The sequence below is a fragment of the Piliocolobus tephrosceles genome, chromosome 8, assembly GCF_002776525.5.
Source record: "Piliocolobus tephrosceles isolate RC106 chromosome 8, ASM277652v3, whole genome shotgun sequence".
Lineage (NCBI taxonomy): Eukaryota > Metazoa > Chordata > Mammalia > Primates > Cercopithecidae > Piliocolobus > Piliocolobus tephrosceles.
Genome location: NC_045441.1, coordinates 14,434,623 through 14,450,045, shown reverse-complemented (window position 1 = coordinate 14,450,045; position 15,423 = coordinate 14,434,623). Strand labels below are relative to the sequence as shown.

The 15,423-nt window shown below is 50.1% G+C and overlaps 1 protein-coding gene across 1 annotated transcript in view; it reads left to right on the top strand.

Annotated features, from left to right (window-relative positions):
- The first annotated feature begins 13,340 nt into the window (after window positions 1-13,340).
- The window catches only part of RADIL (Rap associating with DIL domain), a 79,612-nt gene continuing 77,529 nt past the window's right edge, over window positions 13,341-15,423 (top strand). The window contains exon 1 of the mRNA XM_023188496.3: window positions 13,341-13,447. The gene's annotated coding sequence lies outside the window, so the exon portion shown is untranslated. The remainder of the gene's footprint in view (window positions 13,448-15,423) is intronic.

Genomic DNA, 15,423 nt, shown 5'->3' with positions numbered 1-15,423 from the left:
CCTCTGTCTCTCTTTCTTTCTTTTTTTCTTTCTTTTTTCTGAGACAGAGTCTCACTCTGTTGCCCAGGCTGGAGTGCAATGGTGTGATCTTAGCTCACTGCAACCTCCACCTCCCAGGTTCAAGCAATTATCCTGCCTCAGCCTCCCAAGTAGCTGAGATTACAGATGGGTACCATGGCGCCCAGCTAATTTTTGTATTTTTAGTAGAGATGGGGTTTTGCCATGTTGGCCAGGCTGGTCTTGAACGCCTGACCTCAAGTGATCTGCCCACCTTGGCCACCTCCCAAAGAGCTGCAATTATAGGTGGAAGCCACTGCGCCCTGCCCAAACACCTCATTTCTTAATACCATCACCATGCAGTTAGGTTTTCAACGTAGAATTTGGAGGGACACAAATCCTAGCACCATCCAATCTTATCCTATCCTTCCCTGCCCTGTCCTATCCCATCCCATCTTACATCATGGTTTCAAATTGCTGGTTGCAACCCACCAGATTGATCTTATGACTCATGAGTGGTTCTGAATCCTAAGTTCCGAAAGCTGTTTTTAGTGGTACCTTCCCAAAAAGCCATAGTTGTTGGTAATAGACGCTTAGTGTCTATTTGCTGCAATTGGTAGGGCTCAGCATGGTGTTATGCCTTGGGAGTCAGAGTGCCCCCAGGCCATGTGGGGACAGGTAAGAAGAAAGAAATTAGGAGCTTCCAACACTCTGGTTACCCAGAACCCTGACCCCACTGGGAGGAATAAAGGATCACATTTCACGGCCTCTTTTTTTTTGTTTGTTTGTTTGTTTTTTTTTTTTTGAGACGGAGTCTCGCTCTGTCGCCCAGGCTGGAGTGCAGTGACCGGATCTTGGCTCACTGAAAGCTCCACCTCCCGGGTTTACGCCATTCTCCTGCCTCAGCCTCCCCAGTAGCTCGGACTACAGGCGCCTGCCACCTCGCCCGGCTAGTTTTTTTTGTATTTTTTAGTAGAGACGGGGTTTCACCGGGTTAGCCAGGATGGTCTCGATCTCCTGACCTCGTGATCCGCCCGTCTCGGCCTCCCAAAGTGCTGGGATTACAGGCTTGAGCCACCGCGCCCGGCCTTTTTTTTTTTTTTTTTTGAGACGGAGTCTGGCTCTGTCACCCAGGCTGGAGTGCAGTGGCCGGATCTCAGCTCACTGCAAGCTCCGCCTCCCGACTTTATGCCATTCTCCTGCCTCAGCCTCCTGAGTAGCTGGGACTACAGGCGCCCACCACCTCGCCCGGCTAGTTTTTTGTATTTTTTTTAGTAGAGACGGGGTTTCAACGTGTTAGCCAGGATGGTCTCGATCTCCTGACCTCGTGATTCGCCCATCTCGGCCTCCCAAAGTGCTGGGATTACAGGCTTGAGCCACCGCACCCGGCCTCACGGCCTCTTGTCTTCGTGATGGCCCACGTTCGTGGGGGACCTTGAGGCTAGGTGGTCTTAGAGACCCAGTGGGCAGCATGGCCCCAAACTTAAGCCAGCATTAGGTCAGGAGGGTTTAGAAGGCAGGAGAAAGAGATTAAATAGGCTGGGTGTGGTGGCTCACACCTGCAATCCCAGCACTTTGGGAGGCCAAGGCCAAGTGGGCAGGACTGCTGGCCAAGCACTGCCCACCAGTCCTGTTTACACTGCCAGGTTCCGCTAGGAGCTTTCCCGCCTCTGCAGGTGCAGGCCTCGCTGCTTCTTAAGGCCTTTCTCTGGGCTGGGAGAAAACAGCAACTATATGATTGTCTTTCATATTCACTTTTATAGACCTATAATGTCTACAATATCTGAAAGTGGCGTTTGCGGCATGACTTTTAAAAAATGTCCTGCTGGTATTGGACCCTTTCTGTGTTTGTGAAAGTGCTATTTTGTATTAACACAGTATTTGATAAACATTTATATTAAGAAGAATAATTCCAGCTGAGCGCTGTGGCTCAAGCCTGTAATCCCAGCACTTTGGGAGGCCGAGACAGGTAGATCACGAGGTCAGGAGATCGAGACCATCCTGGCTAACACGGTGAAACCCCGTCTCTACTGAAAAAATACAAAAAAACTAGCGAGGCGTGGTGGCGGGCGCCTGTAGTCCCAGCTACTCGGGAGGCTGAGGCAGGAGAATGGCGTGAACCTGGGAGGCGGAGCTTTCAGTGAGATGAGATCCGGCCACTGCACTCCAGCCTGGGTGACAGAGCAAGACTCCGTCTCAAAAAAAAATAATTAAAAAAAAAAAAAGTGATCTCTGTTCACTGTAGAAAATGGGATAATTAAGGCCAGGCGTGGTGGCTCACGCCTGTAATCCCAGCACTTTGGGGGTGCTGAGGAGGGGGATCACTTGGGATCTGGAGTTCCAAACCCACCTGGCCAACATGGTGAAACCCCGTCTCTACTAAAAATACAAAAATTAGCTGGCTCTGGTGGTGGGCGCCTGTAATCCCAGCTACTCCAGAGGCTGAGGCAGGAGAATCACTTGAACCAGGGAGGTGAGGTTACAGTGAGCTGAGATCAGGCCACCGTACTCCAGCCTGGGTGACAGAGCGAGACTCTCTAAAAAAAAAAAAAAAGAGAAAGAAAGAAAAAGAAAGAAAGACAGAAAATGGGATTATTGCTGATATACATGGGAGTGGAGTAACACTAATACAACACTAATACTCAAAATACAAACATTAGTCGGAGGTGGTGGTATGTGCCTATTATCCCAGCTACTCGGGAGGCTGAGTCAGGAGAATTGCTTGAACACAGGAGAGGGAGGTTGCAGTGCGCTGAGTGAGTGGCGACTGCACTCCAGCCTGGGTGACAGAGTGAGACTCCATCTCAGAAAAAAAAAAAAAAAAAAAGGAATGCCTGGCCTCCGTGCTAAACTCCATCCTGAAGCCTGAAACCCCAGCCTTAAGTCAAAACAGCTGACCCCCTTTCTCCACCACCGCCCCCGCCCCCGCCCCCCGCCACAAATAATTGCCATTTTGGCCTATCCCACCCCTATCCTGTGTCCATAAAAAGACTTCAGCTGGCTGAGCTCAGTGGCTCATGCCTGTAATCCCAGCACTTTGGGAGGCCGAGGTGGGTGTATTACCTGAGGTCAGGAGTTCAAGACTAGCATCGCCAACATGGCGAAATCCGTCTTTACTAAAAATACAAAAATTAGCGAGGCGTGGTGGTGGGCACCTGTAATCCCAGTTACTGGGAGGCTGAGGCAGGAGAATTGCTTGAACCTGGGAGCGGAGGTTGCAGTGGGCTGAGATCGGATCGGGCCACTGCACTCCAGCCTGGCCACAGAACCAGACTCCATCTCAAAAAAAAAAAAAGACTTCAGCTGGCTGATGCAAGCGGTCAGGGATGCAAGCGGCTGAGCACTGGGGATACAAGTAGCTGAGAGTCAGAGACTACGTTTAAATGAGGCTACCTTCAGACAGTGCAGCTTCCGGGAAAGATCACTTTTCTTCCCGCACGATTACCTTTCCAATTCCGCATTCCACTAAGAGCCACATCCACCACCCAATAAAATCCTCCGCATACACTACCTACCTCTGAACTCGTTTAGGTGACCTGATTCTTCCTGGACGCGGAACAAGAACCTGGGTGCCGAGAGGACAGGGGCGTAGACGGACCCTGCTGCAGGGGCCGCACAAGGCCTGCTCCCACCAGAGACAAACGACTGGCTGGTTCCAGTGTGCGTTGCCTCTGGTTCCTACACTTACTAGCTTGCATGCTTCCTCTCGAGAGGAGTGGCCAGGGGCGGTCTGAGTGAAGCAATCCATTTCAGTTCCCACCCATGAAGGGTGTCAAGGTCAAGGGAACTATCCCATCTCATTGAGATATCAGGTCCCTGGCCCTGGGGTGATTAGGATTGGGGAATATTGGCCTGGAATCTGGTAGCCCAGTAGAGGAGGTGGAGGGGGTGAGCTGTGATTGCTTGGTTTGCATATGAAATGCACGCTTAAAAGCCATTCTGTTACTCTCTCTAGGAATTGGCTGGCCCTAGGAGGGATAGTCCCTCCAGGATCAGAAAGGCCCCAGGTATCCAAACAGACTTTTTATTCTATCAGAAATAACTAGAAAGACATGCTTAATATACATTCACATGTGACTTCTGCATATGGCCTGGACTTCCTTACAACATGGCAGCTAGGTCCTAAGGCAAGTGTCTCAAGAGAAAAAAAGAGCCAGCTGGAAGACTGTTGCCTTTTATGATCTGGCCTCGGGAGGTCCTGCATCATCATTCCTGCCATGGTCTTTGTTCAGAGACGTTTGAACCAGAGTGACTCCATCTGGAATAGGGGCTGAGTAAAATAAGGCTGAGATCTACTGGGCTGCATTCCTAGGAGGTTAAGACATTCTAAGACACAGGATGAGATAGGAGGTCAGCACAATACACAGGTCACAAAGACCTTGCTGATGAAACAGCATGTGGTAAAGAAGCCGACCAAAACCTACCAAAACCAAGATGGCGAGGAAAGTGACCTCTGGATGTCCTTGCTGCTTACACTAATTATATTAACATGCTAAAAGACACTCCCACTGGCATCATGACAGTTTACAAATGCCATGGCAATGTCAAGATGTTACCCTAGATAGTCTATAAAGGGGAGGAGCCCTTAGTTCTGGGAACTGCCCATCCCTTTCCTGGAAAACTCATGAATAGTCCACCCCTTGTTCAGTATATAATCAAGAAACAACTGGGCCGGGAGTGCTTTGGGAGGCCGAGGCGGGCACATCACCTGAGGTCAGGAGTTCAAGAGCAGCCTGACCAACATGGCGAAACCCTGTCTATACTAAAAATACAAAAATTGGCTGGGTGTGGTGGTGCATGTCTGTAATCCCAGCTACTTGGGATGCTGAGGCATGAGAATCGATTGAACCTGAGATGTGGAGGTTACAGTGAGCTGAGATCATACCACTGCACTCCAGCCTGGGCGACAGAGCTAGACTTCGTCTCAAAAAAAAAGAGAAATTGCAATTACTCATAAACTCTATCACCTAGAAATCAATACTGTTAGTATGTTCTACCTGTCCTGCTTGCACATCTTTTAATTAATTAATTTTTTCTGATTTATTTATTTATTTAGAGCAGAGTCTCACTTTGTCACCCAGGCTGAAGTACAGTGGCGTGATCTCAGCTCACTGCAACCTCTGTCTCCCAGGTTCAAGCGATTCTCCTGCCTCAGCCTCCGGAGTAGCTGGGACTACAGGTGCCCGCCATCACGCCTGGCTAATTTTTGTACTTTTAGAAGAGACGGGGTTTCACCATGTAGGCCAGGCTGGTCTCGTACTCCTGACCTTAGGTGATCTGCCCGCCTCAGCCTCCCAAAGTGCTGGGATTACAGGCGTGAACCACCGCGCCTGGCCTTGATTCATTTTTTATTTTGTTCTTTTAGTTCACAAATAAAAATTGTTTGTATTTATCGTGTACGGCGTGATGTTTTGAAATATATATACACATGGTTGAATGGCCCAGTAGAGCTAATGAACATTTGCATTATCTCACTTATCGTATTTCATGTTGTGAACCAAAAGTATCTGAGACAGTCTCAATCAATTTAGAAAGCTTATTTTGCCAAGGTTAAGGATGTGCCTGTGACACAGCCACAGGGGGTCCTGATAACATGCACCCAAGGTGGTTGGGGAACAGCTTGGATTTATACATTTTAGGGAGACATGAGCTATCAATCAATATGTGTAAGATGGACAGTGGTTCAATCTGGAAAGGTGGGACAACTTGAAGCAGGGAGCGCTTCCAGGAGATAGATAGATAGGTAGGTAGGTAGGTAGATAGATAGATAGATAGATAGATAGATAGATAGATAGATAGATAGGAGACAAACAGTCGCATTCTTTTTTTTTTTCTTTTTTTTTCAAGATGGAGTTTTGCTCTTGTTGCCCAGGCTGGAGTGCGGTGGCGCGATCTTCACTCACTGCAACCTCTGCCTCCCGGTTCAAGAGATTCTCCTGCCTCAGCTTCTCGAGTAGCTGGGATTTCAGGCATGTGCCACCATGTCCAGCTAATATTTTTGTATTTGTAGTAGAGATGGAGTTTCACCATGTTGGCCAGGCTAGCCTTGATCTCCTGTCCTCAAGCGATCCGCCTCCCTCGGCCTCCCAAAGTGCTGGGATTACAGGCGTGAGCCACTGCACCCGGCCTCAAACAGTTACATTCTTTTGAGTCTTTGATCAGTTTTTCACTGAATACGCAATTTACATGTGAGGGTGGGATACAGGAATAGTCATTTATGCCTTAGATGGGCTAAGTGAATCTGCATTTTTTGTTGTTGTTGTTATTGTTGCTGAGACGGAGTCTCGCTCTGTAGCCCAGGCTGGAGTGCAGTGGCGCGATCTCAGCTTACTGCAGGCTTCACCTCCCAGGTTAACACCATTCTCCTGCCTCAGCCTCCCGAGTTGCTGGGACTACAAGCGCCCACCATCACGCCTGGCTAATTTTTTGTATTTTTAGTAGAGACGGGGTTTTACCGTGTTAGCCAGGATGGTCTCGATTTCCTGACCTCGTGATCCGCCGGCCTCGGCCTCCCAACGTGCTGGGATTACAGGCATGAGCCATGGCGCCCTGTCAGAATCTGCATTTTTATTAATACATACTAGGGCAGAGGAAGCAATCAGATATGCATTTGTCTTCAGTGGACAGAGGGATGACTTTGAGTTCTGTCCTTTGTCCCACACCTGTGAAGATCAGCTGTCAATTTATGTTGCTGAGGGAAATTCAACAGAACTGTTTTAGGGTAAAGATCTTGAGGCCCACAAGGAATTTCCTTGCAGATAAATTGTGAGGGAGGTATATAGCATTTTTTTTAACGTCTTCATAGCTATCATTTAGGAATAAAATGGGAAGCAGATTTACCTGAAACAGTTCCCAGCTTGACTTTTCCCTTTGGTTTAGTGATTTTAGGGTCCAAGAACTATTTTCCTTTCACAGCGGTGAGACTGCACATCTTTTAAAAAGCATCTTGGCCAGGTGCAGTGGTTCACACCCGTCATTCCAGCACTTTGAGAGGCCAAGGCAGGAGGATCACCTGAACCCAGGAGTTCGAGACCAGTCTGGGCAACATAGCTAGACCCCATCCCTACAAACAATAAATAAAGTTAGCTGGGTGTGGTGGTGCATGTCTGTGGTCCCAGCTACTCAGGAGCTGAGGCAGGATTGCTTGAGCCCAGTGAGCTATGATTGTGCCACTGCACTCCAGCCTGGGTGACAGAGAGAGATCCTGTCTCTGAAAAAACAAATAAAGTAGACAGACATAATGATATCCACCATACAGAGTGGAAGTGGAGTGTTTAGTTCTCTCTGGCAGATTGGATGATTTGTTCACACATCTTTCTTCCTCCTCATCCCAGACATGGACACTTATCAGTTTGGGAAGAGCATGCTATCCTGACCCCTGGATGTCAATTAGCCATGTGATTTGTTGCTTTTTTGTTTTGTCGTGCTGTGTGTTTTGAGACAAGGTCTTGCTCTATCGCCTCTGCTGGAGTAGAGTGATGCAATCACAGCTCACTGCAGTCTCCACCTCCCAGGCTCAACTGATCCTCCTACCTCAGCATCCCAAGTAGCTGGGACTACAGGTATGCACCACCACATCCGGTTAATTTTTGTATTTTTTGTAGAGACGGAGTTTCACCATGTGGCCTAGGTTGGTCTTGAACTCCTGAACTCAAGTAATCCATCTTTCTTGGCCTCCCAAAGTGCTGGAATTACAGGCATGAGCCGCTGCACCTGGCCATGTAATTTGTTTTGGCCTATGAAATGTCGGTGGATGTAACATTAGCAGATGCTTTAGATAAACTCATGTGGTTTGGCTTGGTCTCTTGCATCTCTGCCATCTATCATGAGAAGACCACGCCCCTGGTAAGTGCTGCTCCCAGAATACGGAAGCATATGGAGCAGATCTGAGCCCAAACCTTGCCAATTCAAACCCAGTTCTCTAGAGCCACAGGCAACCCGCAGGGCTCACCTGCTCTCAATGTTTTGAAATAAACTTTGAAGGCCGGGCGCGGTGGCTCAAGCCTGTAATCCCAGCACTTTGGGAGGCCGAGACGGGCGGATCACGAGGTCAGGAGATCGAGACCATCCTGGCTAACACGGTGAAACCCCGTCTCTACTAAAAATACAAAAAACTAGCCGGGCGAGGTGGCGGGCGCCTGTAGTCCCAGCTACTCCGGAGGCTGAGGCAGGAGAATGGCGTAAACCCGGGAGGCGGAGCTTGCAGTGAGCTGAGATCTGGCCACTGCACTCCAGCTTGGGCGACAGAGCAAGACTCCGTCTCAAAAGAAAAAAAAAAAAAAAAAAAAAAAAAAAAAGAAATAAACTTTGAAATTTTAGAATAGTTTCAGATTTAGAGGAAAGATATGAACTCAAAAACTATGCTAAGAATCCAGACACAAAAGGTTAAAAATTGTCTGACTCCACTTATATGAAATATCCACAAGAGGTGTGGCCACAGAGGCAGAAAGTGGATTGGTGGTTGCCGAGACCTGGGGGCAGGAGTGAATGGGGTGTGCCTGCCTAGCTGGCGTGGTGGTCTCTCTTTTGAAGGTGACAACTTTTTTTTTTTTTTGTGACCAGGTCTCACTCTGTTGCCCAGGCTGCAGTACAGTGGCACGATCTTGGCTTGCTGCAACCTCTGCCATCCGGGTTCAAGCAATTCTCGTGCCTCAGCTTCCTGAGTAGCTGGGGCTACAGGTGTACACCCAGCTAATATTTGTATTTTTAGTAGAGATGGCATTTCTCCATGTTGGCCAGGCTGGTCTCGAACTCCTGACCTCAAGTGATATGCCCTCCTCAGCCTCCCAAAGTGCTGGGATTACAGGCGTGAGCCACCGCACCTAGCCAACAATGTTTTAAAACTAAACAGTGGTGATGCTTGCATAACACTGTGGATGTCCTAAATTCCACTGAATTATACACTTTAAAATAGTTACTGTTCATTACAGCATAAGTTCCTTGAGGATTCTTGCTCAACTCTGTAACTCCCTGTACCCCATACATTATCAGTGCCAGGAGGTCCTACATTGTTGATTGAAAGTTGCTCTACATAAGATATATGAAGAAAACTCACAATTGCTGAGTTTGGGCTGGGCTCGGGGACTCACACCTGTAATCCCAGCACTTTGGGAGGCCGAAGCACGCGGATAAACTTGAGCCCAGGAGTTTGAGACCAGCCTGGGTAACATAGCGAGACCCTCTCTCTACAAAAAAATTTTTTTTTTGTTTTGAGATGGAGTCTTGCTCTGTTGCCCAGGCTGGAGTGCAGTGGTGCGATCTCAGCTCACTGCAAGCTCTGCCTCCTGAGTTCACATCATTCTCCTGCCTCAGCCTCCTGAGTAGCTGAGACTAAAGGTGCCTGCCACCTCACCCGGCTGATTTTTTGTATTTTTAGTAGAGACGGGGTTTCACTGTATTAGCCAGGCTGGTCTCTATCTCCTGACCTCATGATCCACCCGCCTCGGCCTCCCAAAGTGCTGGGATTACAGGCGTGAGCCACCGTGCCCAGCCTCAAAAATTTTTTTTAGAATTAACCATGTGTGGTGGTGTGTATCTGTGGTCCAAGCTACTCGGGAGGCTGAGGCAGGAGGATCACTTGAGCCTAGGAGGTCAAGGTTGCAGAGAGCTATGATGGTGCCACTGTGCTCCAGCCTGGACAACAGAGTGAGACCTATCTCAAAAAACAAATGAGCAAAAGCACAAACAATTGCTGAGTTTGGGGCTGATGAGTTTACAAGCAATGGCCAAACCCAAAGCACTGCTTTTTTTTTTTTTTTTTTTTTTTTTTGAGATGAAGTCTTGCTCTGTTGCCCAGGCTGGAGTGCAGTGGCACGATCTTGGCTCACTGCAACCTCTGCCTCCCAGGTTCATGCAATTCTCCTACCTCAGCCTCCCATGTAGCTGGGACTACAGGTGTGTGCCACCACGTCCAGCTAATTTTAAAATTTTTAGTAGGGACGGAGTTTCACCATGTTAGCCAGGCTGGTCTCGAACTCCTGATCTCAAGTGATCCTCCTGCCTTGGCCTCCCAAAGTGCTGGGATTACAGGCATGAGCTATAAGCGCTGTTATTTATAGGTGTAGAGGGCCTGAAGAATGGAATCCAAGGATTAAATCACTTGTTCTGCCAGCCCCCTCTAGGGAGACCGGATGTAAATGTCTGGAAAGGAAATGTTGGGATCTAATGCTCCCCGTGTACCTCCTAAAGCCTGCCTCCTCGCTCCTCTGGGCCCAAAAGAGCCCGGTCTCTGACCCTGGATGGCCATCCCTTGGGCACTGGAATGTTGGACTTTAACGATCCTTTCCCTCTGGGTTCAGGTCCTTTCCTGGAGTCAGTTCCAGGTTTCTGTCACTCTCTGGTGGCCAAGCAGGACAGCTCAACACTCCTTTTTCTTTTTCTTTTTTTTTTTTTTTTGAGGCGGAGTCTCGCTCTGTCACCCAGGCTGGAGTGCAGTGGCCGGATCTCAGCTCACTGCAAGCTCCGCCTCCCGGGTTTACGCCATTCTCCTGCCTCAGCCTCCCGAATAGCTGGGACTACAGGCGCCCGCCACCTCGCCCAGCTAGTTTTTTGTATTTTTTAGTAGAGACGGGGTTTCACCGTGTTAGCCAGGATGGTCTGGATCTCCTGACCTCGTGATCCGCCCACCTCGGCCTCCCAAAGTGCTGGGATTACAGGCTTGAGCCACCGCGCCCGGCCAACACTCCTTTTTCGCCCAGTGAATTTCCAAAGATACTTAACCCTACAGTTCAAAAACTGCCCAGGAGCTGGATGCCAGGATACAGAGATGAATATAGCTTTGGACTTTCCCTAGGAAAGGGGTGAGAGTGGATGGAAATCTATTCTTTCATCTACTCATTTAACAAATATTTATTGAGCACCTGCAGAGAAGGCCCTTGCCTTCCAAGAACACAAACTCTAGTGGATGTTAAATACATGAGTAAATATGTTGACATGGTGATAAAATCTATGAATTAAATAAAACAGGTGGCAAGGTGTGGTGGCTCACACCTGTAATCCCAGTACTTCAGGAGCCGAGATGGGAGGATTGCTTGAGGCCAGGAGTTCGAGACCAGTCTGGGCAACATAGTGAAACCCCATCTCTAAAAAAACTAAAAATAAAGAAAAAATAGGCGGGCATGTAGTCCCAGCTACTTAGGAGACTGAAGTGGGAGGATCACTTGAGCCTGGAAGTCAAGGATTCAGTGAGCTATGATCAGACCACTGCACTATAGCCTGGGCAACAAAGCAAGATCCTGTCTCTCTCTCTCACGCTCTCTCTCTTTCCTCTCTCTCTCTCTCTATATATATATATATACACACACACACACATATACACATATACATATGAATTAAACAGATAATAGAATCGAGAATGACTCAGGGGTGATGGTCAAGAAGTGGTCAGAAGACAGGAAGGGAGATGAGTTTCTGCGCTGGGAAGGGGCCCAGCATGAAAACACAGAGGGAAGGCTGTGGGGTCAGGGAAATCGAAAGAGGAAAGATCTCAGAGAAGGGAGATGACTTCAGTGTGCGTGAGAAAAGAAGTTCGAAGGGGCTGGAACTCCAAGGGCAAGGAAGAGAGCAGTTGGAGCCGGGTTTTGCAAACCCTACTTTACTTTAAGTGCAAAAGGAAAAGTTATGAGAGGGTTATAGGTGGAGGAGTCATAACATCTGGTTTAGGTTTAAGGAACATAGTGTGATTGATGCGGACTTGCTCAATAAAAAGGTAACAAAATTAAAAGACCATGGGTGCACAGAAGAGGGCATGTAGCCAGGTCTAGGGGACAGGAAGAGCTTCCTGGATAATGGGTATTAGTTATTCATTGCTGCATAACAAACTGCTCCCAAAACTTAGTAGCTGAGGTCAATAATAAACATTTATCAGCCGGGCACGGTGGCTGATGCCTGTAATCCCAGCACTTTGGGAGGTTGAGGTGGGTGGATCACTTGAGGTCAGGAGCTTGAGAACAGCCCAGTCAACATGGCGAAACCCCATCTCTACTAAAAATACAAAATTAGGTGGGGGCGGTGGCAGGTGCCTGTAATTCCAGCTACTTGGGAGGCTGAGGCAGAATAATCACTTGAACCTGGGAGCCGGAGGTTGCAGTGAGCTGAAATTGCACCAGTGGTCTCCAGCCTAGGTGACAGAGCCAGCCGCGAGCCTCCATCTAAAAAAAAAAAAAAAAAAAAAAAAAAGCCAATCTTACTGCATTAAGTTTTTGAGACAAAAGGTTTTTTTGTCCATATTGAGTTGATCAATAAGGAGACCAAAGCCTGGCTCAAATCTGTCTCTCTGTGTTGGCTTTAAGGCAGTATTTTTTATTAGAAAAGGTTTAGGAGGTGGATTTTAGGATTAGCAGGTGATAGGCGGAGGAAAGGGGAGGCCTGGAATGTCTCAGACATCTCTGTCCCACGAGAGTTGATGTATTAAGTGAGGTGGCCTAGGTAAAGTTGCCTAGGGCCTGGTACACAGGTGGTCAATAAATGTCTGTTCCCACACTCATCATTGTCTGCTCCGACCTCCATCGGGAATATGGGGTCATGACTACGGAAGTCATACCGCGGTAGTTGTCCACCAAAAGGTTCACTTCCGGGGCCCAGATTCTGCATATTGATATTGCGAGCCACCTGAATCTCCCAGGTCCAGCCCACATTCCTCAAAGGGAAAACCCCAGCCGAAGTGCCGAGGACACGAACTGTTTTTTAAACAAATCCCCAGGGAGGGCAGTTGGGGCCAGAGCGCCAGAGCTGACCTGGCCTTTTTTTTTTTCATCTTGGTAAGCAGGAGGGCCATGACTTGATTTGTCTTTTAAAACTCTGGGTGGGAGACAGATGGTAGGGGAGAGGGAATTCCTCCCTTGTTCCTTTTCGATGTCTTAGAGGATGTTCATTAACTGGGGGCACAGCTCTATCCTCCCGTACAGCCACTCGCTGGGCTACTAGAAGGTGCGGTCTCGAAATAGCCCACCCAACCGTAAGAGCTCAGAGCCCCCAAGCAGCTCAGAGACTCAGAACTGGTCCCACCCTTCCTCCGAGGACCCCCTCCTTAAGCGGCAGGCTGTGGGATGAGCTGCAAGTCCCACCTCTCCACAACTAGCCCCACCCCTTTCTTCAAAACCCCGCCTCTCCTACGAGGCCCCGCCCCCTCGAGGCTGCATCCCCGTCCACTGGGCGGCCGGCAGGAGGCGCCAGAGCACAGCCCGCGTTTTCTAACAGGTTGACCCCGCCCCTCTCATAGAGACCCCGCCTCCTCGGTCTTTCCTTCTGACTCTTGGACGCCGAGGCCCAGCTCCAGCCCGCCTCTTCTCCCCCGCCCCTCCCTTCGTGGCCCCGCTCCCTCGAGGCCCCGCCCCGCCCGTTGCGCGGCCGGCAGGAGGCGCCGCGGCACGCGCGGGTCTGGGCGCCGGCCCCGGCCAACGGCTGGTGGGAGCAGCGCGGGAACGTGGCGGCGCGGCGGGTTGTGGCGGAGGTGAGTGTGGGGTGCGCGAGGAGTAACTGCGGAGGCGGGGGTGGCTCGTAAGGGGAGCTGCTCGGCCGCTGCCGGGAGCCCGGGGCGCGGAGGCCGCGGGGCGCGCTCCGGGACCCTCCCGGCCGCGGGTCCGGGCGCAGAGGGCAGGCTTGCCCAGTTGCCATGGAAACCGACCGGCTCTCGGGCCACGGCCTGTTCCGGGGGGCGGTACTCGGAGGCCGGCGAGCGCGGGCACGGGCGGCCCAGCCTTTGGGGATCCGGGTGTCCGCGCTGCCGCCCTCCGCGAGCCCCTGAGCCTGGCTGTCCGCGTAGGTCCCGGACCCTCAACTCCAGGAGACTCTTGTCCCTCAGTTTCCCCGGCTGTGCCCTGGAGGAGGACGTTCGTCCGGGGAGCGCTGCAGGGGAGCGGGACGCAGGGTTCCGCGCGCTCTCCCACCCGGGCGGGCCAGACGTCCTCCGCACACACCCAGTCCCGGTTGCAGCCACATCCCCACTCGTGCGCCAGCTCAAAGCATTGTTTCTTGGCTATTTATGTACCATTTCCAGCCCCTTGACAAATACTGCATCCAAGATAACAGATGCTGAGCCGAGCTCCGGGGTCCCGCAGGAGGATCCTGTTGGTGGGGTTGGCAGGGCCCCGGCGGGGCTGCGGACCAGCCTGCCCTGCCGTGTCGCCTGTCAAGTGTTTGACTAATCTGAATTGCACAGAAGAATTTGATTGCTCGTGTCTCCCGGTTAACATGGGCCACCTCTTGTGCATTCCAGACAGGAACCAGTGTTGAAAGTCCCTTTTGCTGGGTGGCAAGTCAGTCCCCTCTCCAGCAGCTAGCAGGTCAGAATTAAATCTGATTGAATTATGTTTGCATTTGAAAGCGTGGCTCAGGTGGGGGCTCTAAAGATGGGATTCACGGAAGGAGGGAGCTGGGTGTGTGAAGTCTGCATTTGGTTTTCCCTCCTGCTGGAAATGATAATGGGTTCCACATTGTCCTGTTGGAGCAGAGAGGTCGCTCCACCCATGTCGTCAGCGCAGCACTGACCTCACTCCCTGTACTCGCCGCTGGGACTTGAGCTTGTTTTTCATCAGAAACTAGACCCTTCCTTGAGAACAAGACAAAACATTCTCTAAGAGCAGCACCAGCCAGCGCCCCACACCCTCGCTGTCCGAGCCCTGCGCTTTCCCCAAGTATTTGTGTCACAGAGGAGCGAATGGGGCAGAAGAGGCCGGTCGCACTTCCAGAAAAACAGATCTGGTTACGAAGGGCGTGCTCCGCCCGGTCGGATTTTCCTGCACTCCCCTTGGCCTTTTAAAAAACGAGTCCATCCCATTCTAACAAACAGGCCAGGCTCCACCTTCAGGGATTCGGAAGCGGGCAGCACTTGAACAAGTGGGCACCCTCTGGTCTGGCCAAGGGAGGATGACCGAACGGAGAGAAATGCTTTCTGAAAATCCCCAAACAGATAAGGTTTGTGTAAACAGGGACTTCTGGGGGCTTAGGAAGGAATTATTGGAAAGGAGTGAATCACATTCTCTCTGCTTACATTTTCTCCTGTTTCATGATACTGCTAACTCTGCCTCTGCCTTCGAATCCGGCTCCAGAAACTGTGGGAAAAGCAGGGATCAGGGTAATGGGGAGAAAAACACTTCTGAAGTTCAAGCTTCCAAGGCCCTGGGAGGGGACCTAGCAGTTGTGTGTTTGTAATTTTCTATTTGTTTTTTATTAAAGAAGAATTATGTAAATGTCAGAACTTACAAAACCTATATCCACCCCTGGGCCCCAAATATTAACTCACTTTTCCATTGTATTTGGGGGCCTTTTTATAATTTTTGTCTTTTTTTTTTTTTTTTTTTTTTTTTACAAATTCCCCACTTTTTTGCCCCCTCTCGGGGGGTGGGGAGTTTTCACCTCACTCCTGCCCCCCCCCCCATGGCCCTGATCCCTGCTTTTCCCACAGTTTCTGGAGCCGGATTCGAAGGC